This window comes from Nerophis ophidion, linkage group LG24 (assembly GCF_033978795.1).
Source record: "Nerophis ophidion isolate RoL-2023_Sa linkage group LG24, RoL_Noph_v1.0, whole genome shotgun sequence".
Lineage (NCBI taxonomy): Eukaryota > Metazoa > Chordata > Actinopteri > Syngnathiformes > Syngnathidae > Nerophis > Nerophis ophidion.
The window spans coordinates 19,933,649-19,961,376 of NC_084634.1; the positions used below are offsets into that span (position 1 = coordinate 19,933,649).

A 27,728-nucleotide genomic window follows, 5' to 3' on the forward strand; every position below is an offset into this window, starting at 1 on the left:
TCAAACAGAAGCACTTACCAGTGAGCTGCCTTTATTTTTTAAATGTTATTTTTTTAGTAGCAACCTGGTCTCGCTTTGCTCAATATATTTATTTCTTAGAAAGACAAAACTCAAATAGAATTTGAAAATCCAAGAAAATATTTTAAAGTCTTAGTCTTCACTTGTTTAAATAAGTTAATTTATGTTTTTACTTTGCTTCTTATAACTTTCAGAAAGACAATTTCACAGAAAAAGTACAACCTTAAAAATCAATCAATCAATCAATGTTTACTTATATAGCCCTAAATCACTAGTGTCTCAAAGGGCTGCACAAACCACCACGACATCCTCGGTAGGCCCACATAAGGGCAAGGAAAACTCACACCCAGTGGGACATCGGTGACAATGATGACCCAGTGGGACGTCGGTGACAATGATGACTATGAGAACCTTGGAGAGGAGGAAAGCAATGGATGTCGAGCGGGTCTAACATGATACTGTGAAAGTTCAATCCACAATGGATCCAACACAGTCACGAGAGTCCAGTCCAAAGCGGATCCAACACAGCAGCGAGAGTCCCGTTCACAGCGGAGCCAGCAGGAAACCATCCCAAGCGGAGGCGGATCAGCATCGCAGAGATGTCCCCAGCCGATACACAGGCAAGCAGTACATGGCCACCGGATCGGACCGGACCCCCTCCACAAGGGAGAGTGGGACATAGAAGATAAAGAAAAGAAACGGCAGATCAACTGGTCTAAAAAGGGAGTCTAAAAATTATTTTAGGATTTTTAAACACATATACCTTTTTACCTTTTAAATTATTTCCTCTTCTTTCCTGAAAATTTAAATCAATGTTCAAGTTTTTTTTTTTATTATTGTAAAGAAAAATAAATACATTTTAATTTTAATTCGTCATTTTAGTTTCTGTTTTTTCGAAGAAGAATATTTGTGAAATATTTCTTCAAACTTAGCATGAATAAAATAAATTACAAATATTCTGGCAAATCTAGAACATCTGTAGAATCAAATTTAAATCTTATTTCAAAGTCTTTTGAATTTATTTAAAAAATTTTGTTCAAAATGTAGAAGAAATAATTATTTGTCTTTTTTAGAAATACAGCTTGGTCCAATTTGTTATATATTCTAACAAAATGCAGATTGGATTTTAACCTATTTAAAACATGTCATCAAAATTCTAAAATTAATCTTAATCAGGAAAAAATACTAAAGATGTTCCATAAATTATTTTTAAATTTTTTTCCAAAATATTCAAATCAGTTACTTTTTCTCTTCTTTTTTTCGGTTGAATTTTGAATTTTAAAGAGTAAAAATTGAAGGTAAGCTATGTTTCAAAATTTTATTAAAATGTTTTTCCTGTTTTTTCTCCTCTTTTAAACCGTTCAATTAAGTGTTTTTTTAATCATTTATTCTCTACAAAAAACCTTCCGTAAAAGGAAAAAAAATGTACGACGGAATGACAGACAGAAATATCCATTTGTCTATATATATATATATATATATATATATATCTATATCAAATGTAAATTAAGCAAATTGGCTATTTCTGGCACTTTATTTAAGTGTGTATCAAACTGGTAGCTCTTCGCATTAATCAGTACCCAAGAAGTAGCTCTTGGTTTCAAAAAGGTTGGTGACATTACAAAAGGCGCTCAAAAATCGGTTAATCTGTTTTAGTACGACTTTGATAAGCTTTGAAGACGCACCGCTTGATGAATTGTCGGAGCATTACGGCTACCGTAGTCAGACGTACTGCGATTCAACATACGATGTTATGTTGGTGTGTGTATCAGGACTGCAAAATAGCATCTATTAGAGCAGGGGTGCCCACACTTTTTCTGCAGGCGAGCTACTTTTCAATTGACCAACTCGAGGGGATCTACCTCATTTATATATATCATTTATATTTATTTATTTATGGAAGAGACATGTTTGTAAACAAGTTAAATGTGTTTAATGATAATACAAGCATGTGTAACACATATGGATGTCTTTCTTTCACAAAGACAAGAATATAAGTTGGTGTATTACCTGATTCTGATGACTTGCATTGAGTGGAATCAGACAGTAATGATAACGCCCACATTTTCAAAAGGAGGAGAAAAAAAGTTGTCCTTTCTGTACAATACCACATGAAAGTGGTTGGTTTTTGGCATCTAATTCATCCAGCTCTCCATACACTTTACAAGAAAAACATTGGCGGCAAATTCCGTAGCTTGCTTGATTGACATTCACGGCACCCGAGGGTCTTGTGAGATGACGCTGGCTGCTGCCAGTTCATTATTATGAAAAAATGACAGAGAGGAAGGCGAGAAACACTTTTTATTTCAACAGACTTTCGCGCCGTCCCTTCCGTCGAAACTCTAAAGGCCGACTGCACATTTCCTATCTTCACAATAAAAGCCCTGCTTCATGCTGCCTGCGCTAACAAAATAAGAGTCTCGGAAAGCTGGCGTGCACAAGTGATGTGCACGCCAGCTTTCTGAGGGATCGCTTGTGCACGCCAGTTTTCCGAGACTCTGTATTTAGTTAGCGCAGGCAGCATGAAGCAGGGCTTTTATTGTGAAGATAGGAAATGTGCAGTCGGCCTTTAGAGTTTTGACGGAAGGTACGGCGCGAGAGTCTGTTGAAATAAAAAGTGTTTCTCGCCTTCCTCTCGGTCCTATTTTAATAATAATGATCTTGCAGCAGCCAGCATCATCTCACAAGACCCTCCGGTACCGTGAATGTCATTTAAGTAACGTCTTGGTGAAGATTGATGATCAGTAATTTTTAGGTCTATTTTTTTTAAAAGCCTGGCTCGAGATCGACTGACACACCCCCCGCGGTCGACTGGTAGCTCGCGATCGACGTAATGGGCACCCCTGGGTTAGAGGATACATTAGCTGTCATTTTGTTTTGCAACGTTATGCAAAACCAACCGACTTGAAGATGGTCTGTAAAACATGATTTTTGCAACATTTTGACCAAAGAACCATCATCACAAGTTATGTAGACCACAAGTAAGTGTTTTAGATTTAGAAAAAAAAAATCATAATGCGACTCCTTTAGTGCGACCTATGGCCCGGAAAATATGGTACTCACAAAACAGATACGGTGAACAAATGCATGTGAAAAAAAACACTTAAAGGGGAACATTATCACCAGACCTATGTAAGCGTCAATATATACTTTGATGGTGCAAAAAAAGACCATATATTTTTTTAACCGATTTCCGAACTCTAAATGGGTGAATTTTGGCGAATTAAACGCCTTTCTTTTTATCGCTCTTTTCGCGATGACGTCAGATCGTGACGTCTCCGAGGTAACACAGCCGCCATTTTAATTTTCAACACATTGTAAACATTGGGTCTCAGCTCTGTTATTTTCCGTTTTTTTTACTATTTTCGGAACTTTGGAGACATCAAACCTCGTCGGTGTGTTGTCGGAGGGTGTAACAACACTAACAGGGAGGGATTCGAGTTGCACCACCGGCCCGAATATACGAAAGTGTCTGCCGCCAGACCCCCATTGAATGTGCCGGAGTGTCTCCACATTTTACCGGCGATGACAGACATGGCACAGAGATGTATGGATAACCTGCAGATGCATTTGCAACGATAAAGTCAACATGATCAAAAAGGTGAGTTTTGTTGATGTTGACTTATGTGCTAATCAGACATATTTGGTCGCGGCGTGACTGCCAGCTAATCGATGCTAACATGCTACGCTAATCGAGGCTAACATGCTATTTACCGGCGATGCTAAAGCAGACATGGCACAGAGATGTATGCATAGCCTGCAGATGCATTTGTAACGATAAAGTCAACAAAATCACAAAGGTGAGTTTTGTTGATGTTGACTGCCAGCTAATCGATGCTAAAATGCTAGGCTAATCGATGCTAACATGCTATTTACCAGCGGTGCTAAAGCAGACATGGCACAGAGATGTATGGATAACCTGCAGATGCATTTGCAACTATATTACGTTTCCTTCCACCCACATTTAATGCGAAAAAAACACTTACCAATCGACGGATTTAAGTTCCTCCAGTGTCAAGAGATGCGAAAGTCCTGATCGTTTGGTTCGCACATTTTACCGGCGATGCTAACGCAGCTATTCGGCCATGCTATGGCTATGAATAGCGTCAATAGCTATTCGCTCAAGAGGTTCAATTTCTTCTTCAATACTTTCATACTCCAACCACCCGTTTCAATACATACGTAATCTATTGAATCGCTTAAACTGCTGAAGTCCAAGTCTGAATCCGAGCTAATGTCGCTATATCTTGCTGTGGTATTCGCCGTTGTTTGTTTACATTGGCAGCACTGTATGACGTCACAGGGAAATGGATAGTCGCATCGCAAATAACGAGAATCAAGCACTTTAAAGCTTTTTTAGGGATATTCGGGGACCGGTAACATTTTTAAAAAAACTTCAAAAAATACAACAAGCCACTGGGAACTGATTTTTATTGTTTTTAACCCTTTTGAAATTGTGATAATGTTCCCCTTTAAAATAGAATCGATAGAGCCTGGACTTCCATTACCTCCTCCACAGACACCATTTCAGCGTTTGAGGAAAACATCAGTGGAAGAGGACACAAAAAAATAGCGGCATACCTTATTTTCTTCTGTTTTTCCGCAAGTTCTGACTCACTTCCTACCCCCCGAGAGCAAACCTGATTTCCTGGATCTCATTTCTCTTTTACATTTTGTTCCGTTCAAAGTCCGACCAAAACCCTTCTTCTTCCAAAACCATCCATCCATTTCCTACCGCTTTTCCCTTTTTTTTGGGGGGTGGGGGGGTCGCGGAGGGTGCTGGAGCCGATCTCAGCTGCATTCGGGCGGAAGGCGGAGTACACCCTGGACAAGTCGTCACCTCATTGCAGGGCCAACACAGATAAAATGACAACATTCACACACTATAGCCAATTTAGTGTTGCCAATCAACCTATCCCCAGGTGCATGTCTTTGAAGCAGGAGTACCTGAAGGGAACCCTACGCAGTCACGGGGAGAACATGAGAACTCTACACAGAAAGATTGAACCCAGGACTGCTCAGGACCTTCGTATTGTGAGGCACATGCACTAACCCCTGTTCCTGCCCCTTCTTCCAAAACCAAATCGTTAAAATCATGACTGCAAATTACACCCCTTGGTCCGTCCCTTTTACGATTACGATTAGTTTTTTCTTTTAAAACGGGATCGTTAAAATGATGACTGCAAATCACACCTCACGGTCCGTCCTTTTTTGCCTGAGTCAATTTGAGTGTAGGTGTAATTACTTTCTAAGTGTCCATCATTTGGAGAGGTCTTTACTTCAATCAATCAATCAATCAATCAATGTTTATTTTTATAGCCCTAAATCACACGTGTCTCAAAGGGCTGCACGAGCCACAACGACATCCGCGGTACAGAGCCCAAATAAGGGGAAGGAAAAACTCACCCTAATGGGATGTCGATGTCAATGACTATGAGAAACTTTGGAGAGGACCCCATATCAATCAATCAATCAATCAATCAATGTTTACTTATATAGCCCTAAATCACTAGTGTCTCAAAGGGCTGCACAAACCACAACACAAACCACTACGACATCCTCAGTAGGCCCACATAAGGGCAAGGAAAACTCACCCCCAGTGGGACGTCGGTGACAATGATGACTATGAGAACCTCGGAGGGGACAAAAGCAATGGATGTCGAGCGGGTCTAACATGATACTTTGAAAGTTCAATCCATAATGGATCCAACACAGCCGCGAGAGTCCAGTCCAAAGCGGATCCAACACAGCAGCGAGAGTCCCGTTCACAGCGGAGCCAGCAGGAAAACATCCCAAGCGGAGGCGGATCAGCAGCGCAGAGATGTCCCAGCCGATACACAGGCGAACGGTTCATCCTGGGTCCCGACTCTGGACAGCCAGTACGTCATCCATGGCCACCGGATCGGACCGGACCCCCTCCACAAGGGAGAATGGGACATAGGAGAAAAAGAAAAGAAACGGCAGATCAACTGGTCTAAAAAGGGGAGTCTATTTAAAGGCTAGAGTATGAGTTATGTGGGCAACCCCCCTCTAGGGAAGACCGAAAGCAATGGACATCGAGTGGGTCTAACATAATCTCGTGAAAGTCCAGTCCATAGTGGATCTAACATAATAGTGAGAGTCCAGTCCATAGCGGGGCCTGCAGGAGACCATCCCAAGGGAAGACGGGTCAGCAGCGCACAGTTGTCCCCAATCGATGGACAGGCAAGCGGTCCACCCCCTGGTCCCAACTCTGGACAGCCAGCACTTCATCCATGGCCACCGGACCAGTGTCCCCCCCGCACCCTGCACAAGGGAGAGTGGGGCAGAGGAGAAAAGAAAAGAAACGGCAGATCAACTGGTCTAAAATGGGGGTCTATTTAAAGGCGAGTGTATATAAATTACATTTAAGATGGGACTTAAGTGCTTCTACTGAGGTAGCATCTCGAACTGTTACCGGGAGGGCATTCCAGAGTACTGGAGCCCCGAATAGAAAACGCTCTACAGCCCGCAGACTTGTTTTTTGGCTCTGGGAATCACTAATAAGCCGGAGTTCATTGAACGCAGATTTCTTGCCAGGACATATGGTACAAAACATTCGGCAAGATAGGATGGAGCTAGACCGTGTAGTATTTTTTACGTAAGTAGTAAAACCTTAAAAGTTAGTAGTATTGTTACAACCGGCAACAGTGCATCTGGCAGACATATTTCAACATTCCTTTGAATGTTGCGAGGAAATATAGTGAAATACCGAAACGCATAAAACTGCCCCCTGTCTTGGTGATGTCAGTAGACTAGAGAAACTATGTTTAGGTTTACAACTATGAAACCTTTATTTGGGCATCACTAGGTGTGGTGTACAAGTTCTCGCAATGCATGTGTGGGTTTGGCTGGTGTTTGAATGTCATCCTTCAAACTAGTGACAAATAACTTAATAGTAGGCAAGGAATTGGCTCCCACTCTCTTTCAGAGCCTGGATGCAAGGACAATTACAGTTGTGGGCACTGTGATCAGAAGGAAAAGCGCTCAAATTCCATGTGGGATGTTGTGCTTTTTGCTCATCTTTCATCCCCAAGTAAGCCAGAGACTTTCTGAAGAAAGTCCAGAGATTTGAAAAGTATTTTGCCATTTGTTTGAATCCGCAAGCTCCAAAGATTGAGAAAGGCTGAAGGCGGTTCTTTTTTGAAGTTAGTGGAAATAATCCGACGTTTCCTAAACAGAACCAGTTTTGACAGAACAAGTTGGTCGTTGATTGTACCCAAGTTGTCAGCTGATTTAAATTTTGCTGAAACCGACATGGACGGTTGCTCGGGAGTTTAAATCCTCCCCTTGAACCATTTTCCTGTTAGCATTATGGACTTAGTAAGTGTCTTTCTTAGCTACAAATCGTTGCGCTTTGTAAAAATACAGAGATAAATCTTGGTTTTATAGTCCTATAATTTATCAAACACTAAGTCAGTTTCCTGCCTGTTTTGCATTAAGTTTCGGCTCTTGAACTTTCTTTTTGGATTAGGCCCCCGTTTCTGATCTAATCTCAGGCCATTCAGTCGATCGTCACTGGACTGTTCGGTTTTGTTTTAGAAGACGTTCTGTTGTGCATTTCATCCGAGAAGGCTTCATCTGACTTAGATTGATCAGATTTAGTCTAAACTAGATCGGACCATTCTAAGTTTGGTACAAGATCTGAGGAATCTAAGTTTGATACTAAATCTGACCAATTTAAATCTGATACTAGATCTGACCAACCTAAGTTTGATAGTATTGATTGATTGAGACTTTTATTAGTAGATTGCACAGTACAGTACATATTCCGTACAATTGACCACGTAATGGTAACATACGAATACGTTTTTCAACTCTTTTAAGTCGGGATCCACGTTAATCCATTCATGGTAGTAGATATGGAGTAATATAAGTTTGATACTAGATCTGAGTAATCTAAATCCGATACTGGATCCGACCAATCTAGTCGTTAATCAATTCGTGGTAGCAGATCTGTAGCGATCTTTGTTTGATACTAGACCTGAGCAATCTAAATCGGATACTGGATCTGACCAATCTAAGTGTGATACTAGATCTGACCAATCTGAGTTTGATACTATATCTGACCAATCTGAGTTTGATACTAGATTTTACCAATCTAGGTTTGTTACTAAATCTGACCAATCTAAGTTTGATAGCATGGATTGATTGATTGATACTTTTATTAGTAGATTGCACAGTACAGTGCATATTCCGTACAATTGACCACTAAATGGTAACACCAGAATAAGTTTTTCAACTTGCTTAAATCCGGATCCACGTTAATCAATTCACGGTAGTAGATATGGAGTAATATAAGTTTGATACTAGATCTGAGCAATCTAAATCGGATACTGGATCCGACCAATCTAAGTGTGATACTATCTGACCAATCTGAGTTTGATACTAGATCTGACCAATTTAAGTGTGATACTAGATCTGACCAATCCAGGTTTGTTACTAGATATGAACAATCTAAGTTTGATGGTATGGATTAATTGATTGAGACTTTTTTTAGTAAATATCACAGTACAGTACATATTCCGTACAATTGACCACTAAATGGTAACACCCGAATAAGTTTTTCAACTTGTTTAATTTGGGATCCACGTTAATAAATTCATGGAAGTAGATCTGGAACAATCTGAGTTTGATACTAGATCAGAGCAATCTAAATCGGATACTAGATCTGACCAATCTGAGTTTGATATTAGATCTGACCAATCTAAGTGGGATACCAAATCTTACCAATCTAAGTTTGATTGTATGGATTGATTGATTGATACTTTTATTAGTAGATTGCACAGTACAGTACATATTCCGTACAAATGACCACGTAATGGTAACAGCCGAATAAGTTTTTCAACTTGCTTAAGTCCGGATCCACGTTAATCAATTCATGGTAGTAGATATGGAGTAATATAAGTTTGATACTAGATCTGATCAATCTAAATCGGATACTGGATCCGACCAATTTAAGTGTGATACTAGATCTGACCAATCTGAGTTTGATACTAGATCTGACCAATCTAAGTGTGATACTAGATCTGACCAATGTGATTTTGATTCTAGATCTGACCAATCTAAGTTTGATACTAGATCTTACCAATCTAGGTTTGTTACTAGATCCGACCAATCTAAGTGGGATACTAGATCTGACCAGTCTAAGACTAGATCTGACCAAACCAACCGTCTGAAATGACTCCCTAGTGGTCTACATAACATTTAACAGTGGATCTTTGGTCAACATTTTGCAGACCGCCTTTAAAAACATCACTGTGACAGGTCTCCAGCTGTCATCGTGTGGGTTGCAAGGACCATCGATGCAAGACACATGGTAGCAGGTTTGACTCTCGTTTATTATTTTAAAAACCAAGTTTTCGTTCCAGTCGGTCGCACCAATTTCTAGCGCGACCTCTCTTCCTGCTCGTCTCGGTGCGCCTTTCGGTGGCTGCGTCTTCCGCGGGGGTTCATCTTTCTCCTGGTCGCTCTCGTCGTCTTCGTCGTCGGGTGTTTCCTCTCCTACTTCTGCCATGATTGCTCCTCCTTCTCCCCTTTTATGCTGCAGCAGGTGTGTCGTTTACGCACCTGACTCGGATTGCTGCAGCGTCGCTCCAAGTGCGCTCCGCTACATGCTCCGCCTCCTGGCCGCCATCTCGGTTAGGACCGCTGTCCGTCTTATCCTTCCGTCGGCTCGTCGGCACCGTCCCTCCACAATCACCAAATGAGAAAATTCCAAATAGCTTGTTTCCCGGACGTATGAAAGAAGTCAAGGTTGTTTTCTTGGTTAGATTTTACTTTTTCAGGACTTATGCAGATCCCAAATACACAACAGTAGGTCCGAATAGGTAAGAAAAGTAGTATAGCAAATAGTTCAATGGTTTCTGCAAGCGAAGGCCAAAGCTCCGAACCCCGAGTGGCGACCTCGGATGGTAGGTCCATGGGGGCCCCTCCTCCATCCGTCCCGACAACACCCCACAAGGATTATATCTCCCGGCTCGATGATCTCACAGTGGAACTGAATGAGTGGTGGATAATGGACGGATAATATTTCGAGTAAACAACTCATTACCGACGGAAAATAATTTGATAAATACACGAATTATAATTAAAATGTGTACATCTCGAGTGGAGGATAATCAAGTGGTTTAAAAGTGACCTGATGTCACGCAGGCTGGCAGTCTTACAAATGCTAATAGAGTTTGCCGCCCCCCATTTTTAATTACATCCTCAACTTAATTAAAAAGTTCCGTGACATTTTGTATTGGCAAGTAATCACGCCGGTTTAAACAGGCGTCCCAGAAGGGGAGAACAAGATCTTGGCACTCCGGACCCGAAATGACTGCTTCATTCAGTCCAAGTCTCTCCAGAAAACTGCGTAGTGTTTTTATTTTAGTACTCACTTTGCTCTCTTTGTTTCCTTCCGTATTTATTCGGGATGACAAAAACCGTTCACGCGTCTTTAGGCCACGAGAAAAAGCCGATTTTTTTACACTTCATAATGCAAAAAAAACGAACAAACTGTTGTCTTCTTGTCTCTCATAAAGATTGTGAACGATAGGTCAAAAAAACAAACGCAATTCGTGCTGACATATAAGCTTTTTTATGTCTTTTTGTAGTTAGCGTTTGCGGCTAACACCGTAGCACGCCGATGTGTTAGTACGCTACAAAACAAGTTTCTCTGTGTTCTCTCTTAAAATAGCATTGTTGCTACAGTTTGGTTATTATACAGGTTGAGGAATGTGAATGAAGTATTATTGATGGTTTTTTAATGCATTTTTAAATTGATTTAGCCATTAGCTGCATTACTAGCCACCAAGAACAAGCCATTTTTTTACACATTACAATGCAAAAAAAACCAAAAACTTTTGTCTTCTTGTCCCTCATAAAGATTGTGAACGACAAACGCGATACGTGGTGACGTAAAAGCTAGCTTAACTCTTTCCATAGTTAGCTTTTGCGGCTAACACTGTGTTAAAACGCTAAAAAAAATAGTTCCTCAGTGTTCACCCTTACAATAAAAATGTTGCTACAGTTTGGTTATCATACAGGTTACAGAACGTGGATGAAGTATTGTTGACACTTTTTGAATGCATTTTTAAAGTGATTTAGCCATTAGCTGCTTTGCTAACCACCAAGAAGAAGCCGATTGTTTACACATATAATGCAAAAAAAAAAAAAACACACGTTTGTCTTCTTGTCTCTCATAAAGATTGTGAACGACTGGCCAAATAAACAAACCCGATTCGTGACGTACAAGCTAGCTTAACTCTTTCCATAGTTAGCTTTTGCGGCTAACACTGTGTTAAAACGCTAAAAAAAATAGTTCTTCAGTGTTCACCCTTACAATAAAAATGTTGTTACAGTTTGGTTATTATACAGGTTACAGAACGTGGATGAAGTATTGTTGACACTTTTTGAATGCATTTTTAAAGTGATTTAGCCATTAGCTGCTTTGCTAACCACCAAGAAGAAGCCGATTGTTTACACATATAATGCAAACAAAAAAAAAAACACACGTTTGTCTTCTTGTCTCTCATAAAGATTGTGAACGACTGGCCAAATAAACAAACCCGATTCGTGACGTACAAGCTAGCTTAACTCTTTCCATAGTTAGCTTTTGCGGCTAACACTGTGTTAAAACGCTAAAAAAAATAGTTCTTCAGTGTTCACCCTTACAATAAAAATGTTGCTACAGTTTGGTTATTATACAGGTTACAGAACGTGGATGAAGTATTGTTGACACTTTTTAATGCATTTTTAAAGTGATTTACCCATTAGCTGCTTTGCTAACCACCAAGAAGAAGCCGATTGTTTACACAAAAACTGCAAAAAAAAAACAACACACGTTTGTCTTGTCTCTCATAAAGATTGTGAACGACAGGCCAAAAAAACAAACCCGATTCGTGAAGTACAAGCTAGCTTATCGCTTTCCGTTGTTAGCTTTTGCGGCTAACACTGTGTTAGTACGCTAGAAAAAGAGTTCCTCAATGTTCACTCTTACAATAACAATGTTGCTACAGTTTGGTTATTATACAGGTTACGCAACGTAAATGAAGTATTGTTGACGGTTTTTGAATGCATTTTTAAAGTGATTTAGCCATTAGCTGCATTACTAACCACAAAGAAAAAGCCAATTTTTTACACTTTATAATGCAAAAAAAAACAACAACAAACGTTTGTCTTCTTGTCTCTCATAAAGATTGTGAACGACAGGTCAATTTAACAAACGTGATTCGTGCTGACGTACAAGCTAGCTTAACTCTTTCCGTAGTTAGCTTTTGCGGCTAAAACTGTGCTAGTACGGTAGAATAATAGTTCCTCAGTGTTCACTCTTACAATAACAATGTTGCTACAGTAAATGAAGAATTGCTGACGGTTTTTGAATGCATTTTTAAAGTGATTTAGCCATTAGCTGCATTACTAGCCCCCAAGAACAAGCCAATTTTTTACACGTTATAATGCAAAAAAAACCATCAAAAGTTTGTATTCTTGTCTCTCATAAAGATTGTAAAAGACAGGCCCAAAAAACTAACGCGATGCGTACTGACATACAAGCTAGTTTATCTATTTCCGTAGTTAGCTTTTGTGACTAACACTGTGCTACTACGCTAGGAAAAGAGTTCCTCAATGTTCACTCTTACAATAACAATGTTGCTACAGTTTGGTTATTATACAGGTTATGCAACGTAAATGAAGTATTGTTGTCTGTTTTTGAGTGCATTTTTAAAGTGATTTAACCATTAGCTGCATTACTAGCCACCGAGAACAAGACCATTTTTTTACATGTTACAATGCAAAAAAACAAACAAACTTTTTGTCAGGACTTGGACTATGACTTGGATTGTTTCCCCGTTGCAAAGGCAAATTGGCATGAGCGAGACGTGAATATGAGTAAATTTTAATTTTTTACACTAATAAACTACAAAAAAGGCAAACAAAGGGCGCTCACAAGGACGTACAAACATTTAGCTACTGAAAACAAAACTAGCACAATGGCATGACTATAGACAAAAACAAAACCATACAACTGTGACATAAATAACAAAAATGTACTGCGTCTGAGACAAGGGAATGAAAAAACAGCATGGCTTGGCATGAATCGGGTTGAGGGATATGTAAATTTGCCAGGCTGACTTCCTGGCAACTTCCCGGTTTAAATAATAGCTATGATGATTGAAAACAGGTGCATGACATGGGGATAGGGGCGTGGCATGAGGGCAAGGTGAAAATCAATGAGTTGACATGGTAATAAAGAAAACAAGGAAGTGCAGGAACAGGAACTGAGTTTCTAAAAAATAAAACCAAACATGACAAAAACCAAACCCGATCCCATGAGCGTGACACTTTTGTCTTCTTGTGTCTCATAAAGATTGTGAACGACAGGCCCAAAAAACTAACGAGATGCGTGCTGACGTACAAGCCAGCTTATCTCTTTACGCAGTTAGCTTTTGCGGCTAACACCGTCACACGCCGATGTGTTAGTACGCTAGAAAACGAGATCCTATGTGTTCACTCTTACAATAACAATGTTGCTACAGTTTGGTTATTATTCAGGTTATACAATGTAAATGAAGAATTGTTGACGGTTTTTGAATGCATTTCTAAAGTGATTTAGCCATTAGCTGCATTACTAGCCACCAAGAACAAGCCAATTTTTTTACACGTTACAATGCAAAAAAACCCAACAAACAAACTTTTGTTTTTCTTGTCTCTCATAAAGATTGTGAACGACAAACGCGATTTGTGCTGACGTACAAGCTAGCTTATATCTTTCCGTCATAAGCTTTAGTGGCTAACACTGTGTTTGTGCGCTAGAAAAACAGTTCTTCCGTGTTCACTCTTACAATATCAATGTTGCTACGGTTTGGTTGTTATACAGGTTACAGAACGTAAATGAAGTATTGTTGACGATTTTTGAAAGCATTTTTAAAGTGAGTTAGCCATTAGCCGCATTACTAGCCACCAAGAAAAAGCCAATATTTTTACACGTTATAATGCAAAAAAACCCGAAAACTTTTGTCTTCTTGTCTTTCATAAAGATTGTGAACGACAGGCCAAAAAAAAACTGTGATTCGTGCTGCTGTACAAGCTAGTTTATCTCTTTCTGTTGTTAGTTTTTGCGGCTAACACTGTGCTAGTACGCTAGAAAAAAAGAGTTCCTCTGTGTTCACTCTTACAATAACAAGGTTGCTACAGTTTGGTTATTATACAGGTTACGCAACAAAAATGAAGAATTTTTGACGGTTTTAGAATGCATTCTTAAAGTGATTTAGCAATTAGCTGCATTGCTAGCCACCAAAAACAAGCCATTTTTTTACACGTTATAATGCAAAATAACAAAACAAACGTTTGTCTTCTTGTCTTTCATAAAGATTGTGAACGACAAACGCGATTTGTGCTGACATACAAGCTAGCTTATCTCTTTCCGTCATTAGCTTTTACAGCAAACACTGTGTTAGTACGCTAGAAAAATAGTTCCTCATTGTTCACTCTTACAATAACAATGTTGCTACAGTTTGGTTATTATACAGGTTACACAACGTAAATGAAGTATTGTTGACGCTTTTTGAAGTGAAGTGAGTTAGACATTAGCCGCATTACTAGCCTCCAAGAACAAGCCAATTTTTTTACACATTATAATGCAAAAAAAACAAACAAACTTTTGTCTTGTCTCTCATAAAGATTGTGAACGACAGGCCAAAAATACTAACAAGATGCGGGCGAAGTACAAGCTAGCTTATCTATTTCCGTAGTTAGCTTTTGCGGCGAACACTGTGTTAGTACGCTAGAATAATAGTTCCTCAGTGTTCACTCTTACAATAACAATGTTGCTACAGTAAATGAAGAATTGTTGACGGTTTTTGAATGCCTTTTTAAAGTGATTTAGCCATTAGCTGCATTACTAGCCACCAAGAACAAGCCAATTTTTTACACGTTATAATGCAAAAAAAAAACATCAAAAGTTTGTCTTCTTGTCTCTCATAAAGATTGTAAAAGACAGGCCAAAAAAACTAACGCGATGCGCACTGACATACAAGCTAGTTTATCTATTTCCGTAGTTAGCTTTTGCGACTAACACTGTGCTACTACGCTGGAAAAAGAGTTCCTCAATGTTCACTCTTACAATAACAATGTTGCTACAGTTTGGTTATTATACAGGTTACAGAACGTATTGTTGAAGGTTTTTGAATGTATTTTTAAAGGGATTTAGTGGTCAAGTTGATAGCTAACATTAGCTGCATCGCTAACCGCCAAGAACGAGTCGATTTTTACATGTTACAATGCCCCCCAAAAAAACTTTCTGTGTACTCTGTGTACTATCTAGCTATCTATCTATCTATTTAATGATTGGCAAAATTCCCCAAAAATGTGCGGTTAAATTATTCCTTTTTTTGATGGCACTTTAGTAATCCTACTTAGCGTCAACTCGTTAAACATGGTGAGGCGGTGAACCAATTAGCCCTGACAAACGAGGGACGACTGTACTCTGTTGTGTTCGGGGAAACCTCTCAATGAACTCTGGGATTGAATTTCCTCCCTCATTCAGGTGCATCGCATATTGGAATCATTAGCTCGCATAATACATCCTGAACTGGCTACTTTGGGTTTTCGGGGGCGGGTGGGTGGGGGCCATTAAACTGAGTTAGGATTGGACGAGTGCCTCAAATGCCTTCCCATCGCAATAGATCAGAGCGGGCCGGGTCCAAGTATCTCCCGTTGATCTCTCCGCACATGTCAGAATTTTTTTTTTTCTTTACTTTGTATCTTGACACGCTATCGTGAGTCCTTTGCGGGGCCAAATTAGCGAAATCTCGTTTTTTGGCAACTTAGGATGGGTCGTAAGGAGAACGGGGCGAAGTGTTGAAGAACATTATAATAATTGTTTTAAAGCTCACCTTTGTGCATTCATGCCAGCATAAAATGTTTGGTGGACAAAAAGCCAGAATGGCCTCAGGAGCCCGTGAAAGACTCCACAGGCATAAAGTGATACGTTTAGGCAGACGTGTAAATACTTTCGGAGCTGAAAGCCAGCCCCTCTGGGTAACGGATGCTTGACCCAAAGCGAAGTCAAAATCCATGAAAGGGCTTCTGACACGCAAATATAAATAAAAAAGGTCTGGATTTACAGAGCACCATTTTTTTATTTTTTTTTGTTGTTGAAGCCATTCGGAGATCATGACGGGGAAATTTATGGCTCTCTTTTCAGACGGGGATGAGGTGGAAAGGATAACATTGCGCGGGCTGAGCCGCCGCTGAGCCGAGTCGAGGCCAACAGATGTGAGCCGCTATCAGGGAAGTAACAGAATAAATGGCATAACTTTAGAGGTGAGTAACCGTTCCACCGCCGTAAATCCCGGCCGTGCTGAATAGTTCAAAAGTTTTTTTCCCTTTTTGCTCAAGTGATCGCCTCGGGCGGGGGTCGGAACCCCGACATGTTGAAAGACCCATATTGGACCAAAAATACAAAAAAACATTAATTATAAGCCTTATATAAGTGTTTTAATGAAGGCAACGCATGGTGTAAGTGTCTATTATCTATATTAGCCTACTATCAAAATGACTATAAAAGTCTTATATAGGTGTTATAATGAAGGCAACACATGGTGTAAGTGTCTATTATCTATATTAGCCTACTATCAAAATGACTATAAATGTCTTATATAGGTGTTGTATTGAAGGCAACACAAGGTGTAAGTGTCTATTGTCTATATTAGCCTACTATCAAAATGACTATAAAAGTCTTATATATGTGTTATAATGAAGGCAATACATGGTGTGTCTATTATCTATATTAGCCTACTATCAAAATGGCTATAAAAGTCTTATATAGGTGTTATAATGAAGGCAATACATGGTGTGTCTATTATCTATATTAGCCTACTATCAAAATGACTATAAAAGTCTTATATATGTGTTATAATGAAGGCAACACATGGTGTAAGTGTCTATTAGCTATATTAGCCTACTATCAAAATGACTATAAAAGTCTTATATAAGTGTTATAATGAAGGCAACACATGGTGTAAGTGTCTATTATCTATATTAGCCTACTATCAAAATGACTATAAAAGTCTTATATATGTGTTATAATGAAGGCAACACATGGTGTGTCTATTATCTATATTAGCCTATTATCAAAATGACTATAAAAGTCTTAAATAGGTGTTATAATGAAGGCAACACATGGTGTGTGTGTCTATTAATTATATTAGCCAACTATCAAAATGACTATAAAAGTCTTAAATAGGTGTTATAATGAAGGCAACACATGGTGTAAGTGTCTATTATCTATATTAGCCTACTATCAAAAAGACTATAAAAGTCTTATATAGGTGTTATAATGAAGGCAGCACATGGTGTAAGTGTCTATTATCTATATTAGCCTACTATCAAAATGACTACTGACGCAAATCTCCGTTGAAATTGTAACATTTGGAAAACGTTAGGGTGAGATAACTCCTGGAAATGACTGTCTTAGAATGGCCAAATGTATAGATGTGTGTGTCCAAGTTCTAGGAAACGGCAGGCTGTCTTCTTCTAATGGATTTATTATCATCCTTGCAGGCTGGCTAACGTTTGCTTTGGTCTGGAACAACATGGTGATGTTTGCTGTGGTCTGGAACAACATGGTAATGTTTGCTGTGGTCTGGAAAGACATGGTCATGTTTGGTATGGTCTGGAACAACATGGTTGTGTTTACTGTGGTCTGCAACGACACGATAACGTTTGCTGTGGTCTGGAACAACACGGTGATGTTTGCTGTGGTCTGGAACAACACGGTGATGTTTGCTGTGGTCTGGAACGACACGGTAATGTTTGCTGTGGTCTGGAACAACATGGTTGTGTTTACTGTGGTCTGCAATGACACGGTAACGTTTGCTTTGGTCTGGAACAACATGGTGATGTTTGCTGTGGTCTGGAACAACATGGTAATGTTTGCTGTGGTCTGGGAAGACATGGTCATGTTTGCTGTGGTCTGGAACAACATGGTTGTGTTTACTGTGGTCTGCAACGACACGGTAACGTTTGCTGTGGTCTGGAACAACACGGTGATGTTTGCTGTGGTCTGGAACAACACGGTGAGGTTTGCTGTGGTCTGGAACGACACGGTAATGTTTGCTGTGGTCTGCAATGACACGGTAACGTTTGCTGTGGTCTGGAACAACATGGCATAGAAACAACTATCGGAAATAATGTGTCATGAGACATTCAAATACGCATTAAATACACAGAGGACGTACTGTAAGTAAAATAAATTAAATTAGCTGAAATGCAGCGGCCAATACGTAGGGGTATGTGTGTCTATGCTAGGGGTGTCAAACTCAAATACAGAGTGGGCCAACATTCTAAACTGAACAAAGCCGGGGGCCAAAGTTGAACAACATAACCTTTTAATAGGGACCCAAACAAGTTTTGCATTGAATATTGACCAAGCAAGGCTTATATAACTTTATAATGACATGCAAAATCGAGTTTTGTTGTTAGCGGGGGTGTATATTGTAGCCTCCCGAAAGAGTTAGTGCTGCAAGGGATTCTGGGTATTTGTTCCGTTGTGTTGATGTTGTGTTACAGTGCGGATGTTCTCCCGAAATGTGTTTTTGTCATTCTTGTTGGGTGTGGGTTCACAGTGTGGTGCATATTTGTAACAGTGTTAAAGTTGTTTATACGGCCACTCCTCAGTGTGACCTGTATGGCTGTTGACCAAGTATGCCTTGCATTCACCTGTGTGTGTGTAGAATCCGCATATATTACGTGACTGGGCCGGCACGCTGATTGTATGGCGGAAAAGCGGACATGACGACAGGTTGTCGAGAAATTTTGCCCGCGGGCCAGAGTTTGACACCCATGGTCCATGGTTGCGTGTTTTGTCTATAAGCCGCTCCACACAGGTCTCGCCAGGGTGTTCCCAGCATGACCCGGCCTGGGCCGGATTGTAGATACGGTTTCAACATGTCAGCTCTAATTGTCCATTCTGGCTCTCTAACCGATCATAACTTCGGCTTGCAGTGTGGAAAGCTTCTCCGAGAAGTTCACCAACTTGCCATTCAATTCGCCAAAATGCACATGGCTCATGCCTCGGGCCTTTTTGAACGCTCCATTCTCGAGTCACGCCGACTATTTCTGTCTTATAAGCGGCTTTTGATCAGAAGACTTGTTTTTTTTTTTTCACCCCCCCCCAGTTTTGGAGACAACATTTGAACAGAGAACTGGAAGGACTTTGTACCTGACTTCAAACGCACGTGTGGTTCAAGCGAGACGGCAAGGCGGGGGATGAAACAAACCGACGTCAACAACAGCAGAAATGATCGGAAAATCAAGAAATCATTCTGAAGGATTTGTCAGGAGAGCGTTTCACAGTCTTGGGAGGAACTCGGAGTGCGTTGAAAGAAAATATGTTGGTTTGGATCACTGGCGTCAAACTCAAGGCCCCAGGGGCCAGATGTGGCCTGCCAAATCATTTTATTTGGCCCTCGAAAGCCTGGAAATAATATGTAGCAATAAACTATTGTAAAAATTCTTACTAAATATATTATTTATTTCTTTTTTGGGGGATAAAATAAAAGTTCTCCATGTAACTGTAAATGATGTTAACTTAAATATTGTTTAATTATGAAAAAATGTATTATCAAACATTCAAAACATTTTTTTTTGAATATAGAAATAAATCCTAATAATAAGGATTTCAAAGCAAGTTATCCATCAAATTGTGGAATGTAAAAGTAACACTAGATGTCATGGTAAAATTGCAAAATGTACTGTTTTTTTTTTAGAGCATTTTTCTCTAAATGAACAAAAAAAGTACTTTTTTTTTTTTTTACTGTAATGAACTGTGGTGGCGTTTTTGGCATTTATAGTAATACACCGGAAAAATCTAAAGTTTTTAATTTGCCGTAAAAAAAGCCAAACAAACAAAAACTTGTAGCTCCAATGTTTAAATTTTTCTGTAATATTGCAGTTTTTTATTCATAGTAAATAAACCAATACCAATTTTACCGTCGAATTCTGGCAACTTAGTTGCCTTTTTTTTTTAACCATAAAAACAGCGGTACTGTTCATCCATTTACAATAATATACACTACATTTTCAGCTAAACTTATCACAACTAACTAAATTTTTTGGACATTTTAGTTTAAAAAAAAATTCTACTAACACAATGTGTCAGAACAGTATTCACTGTTAGAACCGGCCCTCTGGGGCCAAACATAACTGTGATGTGGCCCTCAGTGAAAACCACCTTGACACCTCGGGTTTAGACTTAGACTTAGACAAACTTTAATGATCCACAAGGGAAATTGTTCCACAAAGTAGCGCAGTTACAAAATGTGGGAAGTGTAAGGATGGAAAGGATAATGCAGGACTAAAAATGTACTGTAGTAGCAATATAAAATATAACATATATGTAATTTTTACTTATTATATATACAGTATATAGTATATATATACTGATATATTATAATTGTATATAATGTATACAATATATAACAATTACCATGTATAATATTACAGTATATATAACATCCATCCATCCATCCATCTTCTTCCGCTTATCCGAGGTCAGGTCGCGGGGGCAGCAGCCTAAGCAGGTGAGCCCAGACTTCCCTCTCTCCCAGCCACTTCGTCCAACTCCTACCGGGGGATCCCGAGGCGTTCCCAGGCCAGCTGGGAGCCATAGTCTTCCCAACGTGTCCTGGGTCTTCCCCGAGGCCTCCTACCGGTGGAACGTGCGGGAACGTAGATCGACTAGTAAATTGAGAGCTTTGCCTTCCGGCTTAACTCCTTCACCACAACGGATCGATACAGCGTCCGCATTACTGAGTACGCCGCACCAATCTGCCTGTCGATCTCACAATATTATTATTATTATTATTATGTCTGTATTTTTTTACTGTTATCTGATTCATTTCCACCTATTTTAAATGGGTCACGGTTTGGCCTCCCTGGTTCGAATCCCGGACAAGTTCCCCACGTGTTGCAGGCTGACTCGTAGCCCAACACCAAAATGAAGAGGAAGACAACGACATATAGGCCAGATAAAATTATTTTATTACCATTATTATTTTATTATAAGCAAACTTCACCAAAGATAATATGCATGGGATGTTAGTTTGTTGTCCTTTGTCACAACTCAAGGCACAGGTGGCATATCTGGCCCGCCACCTCTTTTAAAGTGGCCTTCCACATTATTTAATTCGGCCTACTATATCATTCAAAGTGGTCTGCCGCATTATTTAAGTTGGCCTGCTATGTCATTTATCGTGGCTCGCCATTTCATTCAAATCGGTCTGCCACCACATTATTTATTGTGGCTTGCCACATCATTTAAAGTTAAATTAAAGTAAAAGTACCAATGATTGTCACACACACACACTAGGTGTGGTGAAATTTGTCCTCTGCATTTGACCCACCCCCTTGATCACCCCCTGGGAGGTGAGGGGAGCAGTGAGCAGCAGTGGGCAGCAGTGGGCAGCAGCGGTGCCACGCCCGGGAATCATTTATGGTGATTTAACCCCCAATTCCAATTCCGATTTAATGTGGTCTTGCATGTCATTTTTGTGACCCTCATTTTTGTGCCCCCTCCCCCCACTCATCTTTTTATATGGCCTGCTACATCATTTGACATGGTCTGCCACATCATTTTAGTGGCCCGCCACATTTTTCAAAATAGTCCGTCACTTAATTTAAAATGATCTGCCCTATTACTCAAATTGGCCTGCAACAACATTCAAAGTGGTCGGATTCATATTGGTCAATTCACATTGGCCTGCCTGATGATTCAATTTGGGTTGACCTTTCATTCAAACTGGTCTGCCATGACATAATTTAAAGTGGCCTGCCACAAGATAATTTTAAATGGCCTGCAACAACATTCAAAGTGGTCTGATTCTCATTGGTCAATTCACAGTGGCCTGCCTGATTATTCAATTTGGGCTGACCTGTCATTCAAAGTAGTCTGCCACGACATAATTTAAATTGGCCTGCCACAAAATGATTTTAAATGGCCTGCAACAACATTCAAAGTGGTCGGATTCACATTGGTCAATTCACATTGGCCTGCCTGATGATTCAATTTGGGCTGACCTGTCATTCAAAGTGGTCTGCCACAACATAACTTAAATTGGCCTGCCACAAGATAATTTTACATGGCCTGCAACAACATTCAAAGTGGTCGGATTCATATTGGTCAATTCACATTGGCCTGCCTGATGATTCAATTTGGGTTGACCTTTCATTCAAACTGGTCTGCCATGACATAATTTAAAGTGGCCTGCCACAAGATAATTTTAAATGGCCTGCAACAACATTCAAAGTGGTCTGATTCTCATTGGTCAATTCACAGTGGCCTGCCTGATTATTCAATTTGGGCTGACCTGTCATTCAAAGTAGTCTGCCACGACATAATTTAAATTGGCCTGCCACAAAATGATTTTAAATGGCCTGCAACAACATTCAAAGTGGTCGGATTCACATTGGTCAATTCACATTGGCCTGCCTGATGATTCAATTTGGGCTGACCTGTCATTCAAAGTGGTCTGCCACAACATAACTTAAATTGGCCTGCCACAAGATAATTTTACATGGCCTGCAACAACATTCAAAGTGGTCGGATTCACATTGGTCAATTCACTTTGGCCTGCCTGATGATTCAATTTGGGTTGACCTGTCATTCAAAGTGGTCTGCCATGACATAATTAAAAGTGGCCTGCCACAAGATAATGTTAAATGGCCTGCAACATCATTCAAGGTGGTCGGATTCACATTGGTCAATTCACCGGGGCCTGCCTGATGATTCAATTTGGGCTGACCTGTCATTCAAAGTGGTCTGCCATGACATAATTTAAAGTGGCCTGCCACAAGATAATTTTACATGGCCTGCAAAAAAATTCAAAGTGGTCGTATTCACATTGGTCAATTCACTTCGGCCTGCCTGATGATTCAATTTGGGCTGACCTGTCTTTTAATTGTGGTCTGCCACGACATAATTTAAAGTGACCTGCCACAAGATAATTTTATATGGCCTGCAACAACCTTCAAAGTGGTCTATTTCACATTGGTCAATTCACAGTGGCCTGCCTGATGATTCAAATTGGACATACCTGACATTCAAAGTGGTCTGCCACGACATAATATAAAGTGGCCTGCCACAAGATAATTTTACTTGGCCTGCAACAACATTCAAAGTGGTCGGATTCACATTGGTCGATTCACAGTGGCCTGCCTGATGATTCAAATTGGACATACCTGTCATTCAAAGTGGTCTGCCACGACATAATATAAAGTGGCCTGCCACAAGATAATTTTACATGGCCTGCAACAACATTCAAAGTGGTCGGATTCACATTGTTCAATTCACAGTGGCTTGCCTGATGATTCAAATTGGACATACCTGTCATTCAAAGTGGTCTGCCACGACATAATATAAAGTGGCCTGCCACAAGATAATTTTACATGGCCTGCAACAACATTCAAAGTGGTCGGATTCACATTGGTCAATTCACTTTGGCCTGCCTGATGATTCAATTTGGGCTGACCTGTCATTCAAAGTGATCTGCCACGACATAATATAAAGTGGCCTGCCACAAGATAATTTTAAATGGCCTGCAACAACATTCAAAGTGATCATATTCACATTGGTCAATTCACTTTGGCCTGCCTGATGATTCAATTTGGGCTGACCTGTCATTCAAAGTGGTCTGCCATGACATAATTTAAAGTGGCCTGCCACAAGATAATTTTACATGGCCTGCAAAAAAATTCAAAGTAGTCGTATTCACATTGGTCAATTCACTTTGGCCTGCCTGATGATTAAATTTGGGCTGACCTGTCTTTTAATTGTGGTCTGCCACGACATAATTTAAAGTGACCTGCCACAAGATAATTTTATATGGCCTGCAACAACCTTCAAAGTGGTCTATTTCACATTGGTCAATTCACAGTGGCCTGCCTGATGATTCAAATTGGACATACCTGACATTCAAAGTGGTCTGCCACGACATAATATAAAGTGGCCTGCCACAAGATAATTTTACTTGGCCTGCAACAACATTCAAAGTGGTCGGATTCACATTGGTCAATTCACAGTGGCCTGCCTGATGATTCAAATTGGACATACCTGTCATTCAAAGTGGTCTGCCACGACATAATATAAAGTGGCCTGCCACAAGATAATTTTACATGGCCTGCAACAACATTCAAAGTGGTCGGATTCACATTGTTCAATTCACAGTGGCCTGCCTGATGATTCAAATTGGACATACCTGTCATTCAAAGTGGTCTGCCACGACATAATATAAAGTGGCCTGCCACAAGATAATTTTACATGGCCTGCAACAACATTCAAAGTGGTCGGATTCACATTGGTCAATTCACTTTGGCCTGCCTGATGATTCAATTTGGGCTGACCTGTCATTCAAAGTGATCTGCCACGACATAATATAAAGTGGCCTGCCACAAGATAATTTTAAATGGCCTGCAACAACATTCAAAGTGATCATATTCACATTGGTCAATTCACTTTGGCCTGCCTGATGATTCAATTTGGGCTGACCTGTCTTTTAAAGTGGTCGGCCACGACATAATTTAAAGTGGCCTGCCACAAGATAATTTTATATGGCCTGCAACAACCTTCAAAGTGGTCGGATTCACATTGGTCAATTCACTTTGGCCTGCCTGATGATTCAATTTGGGCTGACCTGTCATTCAAAGTGGTCGGCCACGACATAATTTAAAGTGGCCTGCCACAAGATAATTTTATATGGCCTGCAACAACCTTCAAAGTGGTCGGATTCACATTGGTCAATTCACAGTGGCCTGCCTGATGATTCAATTTGGGCTGACCTGTCATTCAAAGTGGTCTGCCATGACATAATTAAAAGTGGCCTGCCACAAGATAATTTTACATGGCCTGCAACAACATTCAAAGTGGTCCGATTCACATTGGTCAATTCACTTTGGCCTGCCTGATGATTCAATTTGGGCTGACCTGTCATTCAAAGTGATCTGCCACAACATAATATAAAGTGGCCTGCCACAAGATAATTTTAAATGGCCTGCAACAACATTCAAAGTGATCATATTCACATTGGTCAATTCACTTTGGCCTGCCTGATGATTCAATTTGGGCTGACCTGTCTTTTAAAGTGGTCGGCCACGACATAATTTAAAGTGGCCTGCCACAAGATAATTTTATATGGCCTGCAACAACCTTCAAAGTGGTCGGATTCACATTGGTCAATTCACAGTGGCCTGCCTGATGATTCAATTTGGGCTGACCTGTCATTCAAAGTGGTCGGCCACGACATAATTTAAAGTGGCCTGCCACAAGATAATTTTTATATGGCCTGCAACAACCTTCAAAGTGGTCGGATTCACATTGGTCAATTCACAGTGGCCTGCCTGATGATTCAATTTGGGCTGACCTGTCATTCAAAGTGATCTGCCACGACATAATATAAAGTGGCCTGCCACAAGATAATTTTATATGGCCTGCAACATAATTTAAACCGGTCTTCCACAACCTTTAACATGGTTCGCCATGTAATTCAACGTGGTCTTCCACATCATTTAAAGTGGCCTGCCACTTAATTCAATGTGGCTTTCTGAGGGCACCCATTCAGTAACATTGTTTGTGGCCCATACTGACACATCATTTTATGTGGCCTGTCACGTTATTTAAAGTGTAAAATAGCCTGCACCATTTTTCCATTTTGGGCTGACACGTCATTCAACATAATCTGCCACAGCATTATTTAATGTGGCCTGCTATATCATTTAATGTGTTTGGCCACATTATTCAATGTGGTCTGCCACATCATCTTATATGGTCTACAACAGGGGTCGGGAACCTTTTCGGCTGAGAGAGCCATGAAAGCCAAATATTTCAAAATGTATTTCCGTGAGAGCCATATCATATTTTTTAACACTGAATACAACTAAATGCGTGCATTTTTAAGTAAGACCAACATTTTTAGAGTATAATAAGTCTCTTATTCTATTTACTAACATTGTTATTCTGAAGCTAACCAATAATAAATAAAATGTCATGTCTCTTGATCATGTTTTTGTTTGGCCATGTGCTGTTTGTCCTTTGGACTCTTTAAGTTCCTGTTTTTTTTCCACTCCCTTGTCTGGTTTCCTTGGTTGCTCATTTTGTCCACCTGTGTCTGGTGGACAAAACGCCCGCTCACCTGCTTCCCGAGCACTAATCAGAGGCTGTATTTGAGCTCGTCTTTGCCAGTCAGTCGTCCTGTGCTGACTTGTTTCATGCCTTGCCATAGTTTCGTGCTTCATGCCATGCCAAGTAAGTTGTGTTTGATTTATCTTCTTAGTCTGTTTATGCGTTAGCTTTGTTCTTTAGCCCAAGTTGTGCCTCCGCTGTGAGCGATTTTTGTTTATATATTTTTTTAGTTAAAATTAAATCATGTTTTTACCTAAATGCCATGTCCCGAGTAGTCCGTCTGCCTTCCTGGGAGAATGACCCCGCAGCAAGCTGCAACCCCCCCTCCATCGTGACATAAAATACTTCTTACCATTAATGCGACTTCTTGAACAGGTGCGGTAGAAAACGGATGGATGGATATAAATGCATGAGAATGTTTTATATTTTGCACGTTATTTTTAGCACCGTCATTACCAGCCAAATTTTTCATAATTATCGCGTTAAGCAATGTCAGCTAAGATTTATCTGAGAGCCAGGTGCAGTCATCAAAAGGGCCACATCTGGCTCTAGAGCCATAGGTTCCCTACCCCTGGTCTACAACGTCATTTAACGTGGTCTTCTTAATCATTTAAGTGGCCCGCCACTTCATTCAATGTAACTTTCTGAGGGCAACCATATAGTTACGTTTTTGTGGATCGCCACATCTTTTTCTGTGTTCTGTCACGTCATTTTATGTGGCCTGTCACGTTATTAAAAGTGGTCCGCCACATCATCCTATGTGATTCGCCATGTTATTTAGTGTGGCCTGCCACATGACTGAAAGGGTTTTTTCCCCAAATTATTTATCGTGGCCAGCCACATCTTTTTCTGTGTTCTGTCACATCATTTTACGTTATTAAAAGTGGTCTGCCACATCATCCATTGTGATTCGCCATGTTATTTAGTGTGGCCTGCCACATCACTGAAAGGTTTTTTTCCCCAAATTATTTATTGTGGCCAGCCACGTCGTTTTCTGTGTTCTGTCACATCATTTTACGTTATTAAAGGTGGTCTGCCACATCATTCAATGTGATTCGCCATGTTATTTAGAGTGGCCTGCCACATCACTGAAAGGGTTTTTTCCCCAAATTATTTATTGTGGCCAGCCACATCTTTTTCTGTGTTCTGTCACATCATTTTACGTTATTTAAAGTGGTCTGCCACATCATCCAATGTGATTCGCCATGTTATTTAGAGTGGCCGGCCACATCACTGAAACGCTATTTTCCCCAAATTATTTATTGTGGCCAGCCACATCTTTTTCTGTGTTCTGTCACATAATTTTACGTTATTAAAAGTGGTCTGCCACATCACCCAATATGATTCGCCATGTTATTTAGAGTGGCCTGCCACATCACTGAAAGGGTTTTTTTCCCCAAATTATTTATTGTGGCCAGCCACATCTTTTTCTGTGTTCTGTCACGTCATTTTATGTTATTAAAAGTGGTCTGCCACGTCATCCAATCTGATTTGCCATATTATTTAGAGTGGCCTGCCATGTAACTGAATG

At 40.1% G+C, this 27,728-nt stretch overlaps 1 protein-coding gene across 1 annotated transcript in view; it reads right to left on the minus strand.

The window, feature by feature from the left end:
• Positions 1–318: 318 nt before the first annotated feature.
• Positions 319–27,728, minus strand: part of LOC133542085 (gastrula zinc finger protein XlCGF57.1-like) — a 266,842-nt gene continuing 239,432 nt past the window's right edge. The window contains exon 3 of the transcript XR_009804046.1: positions 319–429. The gene's annotated coding sequence lies outside the window, so the exon portion shown is untranslated. The remainder of the gene's footprint in view (positions 430–27,728) is intronic.